General features: G+C 38.7%; 1 non-coding gene across 1 annotated transcript; it reads left to right on the forward strand.

Annotated features, from left to right (window-relative positions):
- Window positions 1-223: 223 nt before the first annotated feature.
- Window positions 224-329, forward strand: LOC122230871. Its single transcript, XR_006207941.1, has one exon. It is a non-coding gene; the product is annotated as a small nucleolar RNA SNORA1 (small nucleolar RNA).
- The last annotated feature ends 3,178 nt before the right edge of the window (window positions 330-3,507 follow it).

Below are 3,507 nucleotides of genomic sequence, written 5' to 3' on the forward strand. Positions count from 1 at the left end.
CAGCACAGAGCCCTATGTGGGGCTCAAACTCAAGAGCCCTGAGATCATGACTTGAGTTGAACTCGGGCTCTTAACTGACTGAACCACCCAGGTACCCAGCTCCAAGCATATTTTAAAATGAGCTGCTCTCCATCCCCCGGCCCTTACTGGAAGAACAAGATTTTCCTCTAATCTTCACCCTGATAACCTGGTAGAACTTCTGAAGGTAAAATTCACAAAACTGTGCCCCCTCAATAAGACTGAGGCCAGAAGTGGCTAGATTGAGACACAGGTTATGCATCCATCACAGAAAGTTTATTGTAGTGGTGACAATAAGACCTATAACATTTTTTGCTAGGCTTATGGAGTGGAGTGGAAGTAACAAGACTTTTTGATATTAGAAACAATTAAAGAATAATAATTTTAGATCACTTGCCAAAATAGCCATCAGTGTACTTCCTACAATTTGACCTCTAGGGCCCTTAAAGAAACTGGATCCCAAATATGGGAGTTTTTGAAATATGTCCATATTCAAGTGGAGATCAAAGAAGCCCAATGAAAGAACTCTGGACTGACAGTGAACTGTATATTGAACAAAAAAGTTATTTTTAAAATGGCTATTTTGAAGATTATGATGCTGACTTTGGAGGAACTACAGTGATGGAATCACATATAAAATTCCTCAAATAAAAATTAATTACTTAAAAAAAAAGACTGAGCCCCAGGAGTTTTTATATTTGAACTAGTGCACATTAAATCTTTGACAATTAGTCAGTCACCCTTTAAATGTTCCCACCATGCTCCAGTAATGACAGCACTGACATCTGTTTCCAGTAAGCTATAATTCTCTGTGTTCATCTATGTCTCCTTTTGGGGCAGTAGCGGCCTGACTTGTGACTTCACAAGAAGAATTGTTGGTTTTTAGTTTATTGTCAGCTTTCTTCTTGCTGTCAGGATAGAACTGATGACTTCCAAGTTCTTTGCATGTTGGACCTTCAGAGCTTTCTAACTTCTCCCTGGTGTAGCTTCACGTTGTGGCAAATACTTGAAGTCAAAGATTGGACATGTTTTTTAGTCAGGGGCCACCACCCATTTTGCTTCCTAAACACTGAAAGACCTCTGAAATGCTACTGTGATTTTAAGATGTACTGGGCCTACAGGTTAAGTCCTGTATGCAGCCCCAGAATTCAGTAAAGAGCCACTGGGGAGGAAACATGGCTGTGTGCTTGAGGTCCTTTAATCTTATAATTTCTAAGTTTAACCCCACAAAACCATTGAGAGCTTTCCCCCTTTTTCTTTCAGAGGTCAAATATCTTTTGAGTATTCAAAACCTACACACTGAATGAGCAAGAACCCTCAGAAAAATGTCTATTAATCACCAACATACATCTGAACAGTTCAGTTCTCTCTGGAATTCTGATTCATCTAGTTCTCATTGATTTTTTTTTAACCACAGTTACAAGATATATTTCTGTTATTATTTTGGCTTTTTTAGATTTACTGCAATAGGATCATTGACTTGCCATGGTCCACTACATCTTACATATAAATGGATATTGCTTATTGCCATTTTAAAAGCTATTTTCACTGGATATAAAAGACAAGCTTGGCATTTACTTCTTTTCATAGTTTCAGTGTTGTCTTGTGATTGGCTTTTGGCTTCATTTCTTTGAGTGCAGACTTATTTCTTTCTCTCTACATTTAAGATTTATTTTTTGTCTGCAATTTGCAGAAGTGTTATTTTCATGTTATTTTTTTTCTAAACTTATACCAGATTTTGTACAACACTCGATTCTGTGAGTTGCTAGTTAATGTCTTACATCAGTGAAAATTCTCAACCACTTCAAACATAATTTATCTACAATCCTCTCCCTACACTCTTGGTATTCCAGCTATGTACGTTTTACAGTGTTCTATGTCTTTTATTTATTTTTATTAAATTCCCCCTTTGTTTGGAAGAAACATCTTCATGTGTATTAGTTTACTAGGGTGGCTATAACAAATTACCAGTAATTAAGCACCTTAAAACAACAGAAAGTTATTCTCTCATACTTATGAAAACTCTAAGTCCAAAGTCAAGATGTCAGAAGGATTGGTTACTTCTGAGAATTGTGAGGGGGAATCTCTTCCATTCCTATCTCCTACCCCTCGGGACAACTGAAAATCATTGGCTCATAGATGCACCATTCCAATCTCTGCTTCCACCTTCACATGGCATTCTCTCTGTATCTCTGAGCCTTGACATGGCTGGCTTCCCTCTGTGTTGCCCTCCTCTTCTTATAAAGACAACGTTCATATTGCATGAAGGGCCCACCCTCTTACTGTATGACCCTATCTTAATCAATTACATGAGCAATAATCCTGTTTCCAGGGGTGCCTGGGTGGCTCAGTCAGTTGAGCATCTGACTATGGCTCAGGTCATGATCTCATGGTTCCTGGATTCGAGCCCCGTGTTGGGCTCTGTGCTGACAGCTCAGAGCCTAGAGCCTGATTCAGAATCTGTGTCTCCCTGTCTCTCTGCCCCTCTCCTGCTCATGCTCTCTCTCAATAATAAATAAGCATCAAAAACAATTTTTTTATATTCCTGTTTCCAAATAAGGTAACATTCTGAGATACTTGGTGTTAGAGCTTCAGTACATCATGTCATGATTCAATCCATAACAAAGTGTTTCACTTTGCATATTTTACCCTGACCTCTCTTCCAGTTGAGTAATTCTGTTTTCTGTTATGTAAACCTGTCAATTATAGTTTTTGAAGTTACATTTGATTTTTTTAAAATTTTTTTTAACGTTTATTTATTTTTGAGACAGAGAGAGAGAGCATGAATGGGGGAGGGTCAGAGAGAGGGTGACACAGAATCTGAAACAAGCTCCAGGCTCTGAGCTGTCAGCACAGAGTCCGACGCGGGGCTTGAACTCACGGACCGAGAGATCATGACCTGAGCCGAAGTTCGGCCGCTCAAACGACTGAGCCACCCAGGCGCCCCAAGTTACATTTGATTTTAACAGGTTCTAATTCTTTAGTAAAATTCTCCATACATGTACTCATTTCCTCCCATTTTTATTCTATTTTTAGACATAATGATATTTATTTTAAATTTCTTATCTACTAATTTCAAAACCTGGATCATGTTTATTGTCTGCTTTTCTTCTGTGTTTTGGTTTGTATTATGTTAGCTTTGCATTCTTGGTGACTTTCAATAAAATCCAGGACTGTAAAAATAATTTTAGAGTTTCTCAAAGGATGGGTTCTTTAGAAATAAAGCTTGAAATAGAGTGCCTGTCAAGAAAATCCTACAATGAAAGCAGAAAGGCAGGATAGGGAAAGAGATAGCTGAGCAAATATGTAGTTTCTAGGGATCTCCAATCTTATTTTAATCTATTGGGGTATATTGCAGGGGCATCTGGGTGGCTCAGTCAGTAGTGTCCAATTCTTGATTTTGGCTCAGGTCATGATCTCATGGTTCATGAGATTGAGCCCTGCATCAGGCTCTGGGCTGACAGCATGGAGCCTACTTGGGATTCTCTC

This window comes from Panthera tigris, chromosome C2 (assembly GCF_018350195.1).
Source record: "Panthera tigris isolate Pti1 chromosome C2, P.tigris_Pti1_mat1.1, whole genome shotgun sequence".
NCBI lineage: Eukaryota > Metazoa > Chordata > Mammalia > Carnivora > Felidae > Panthera > Panthera tigris.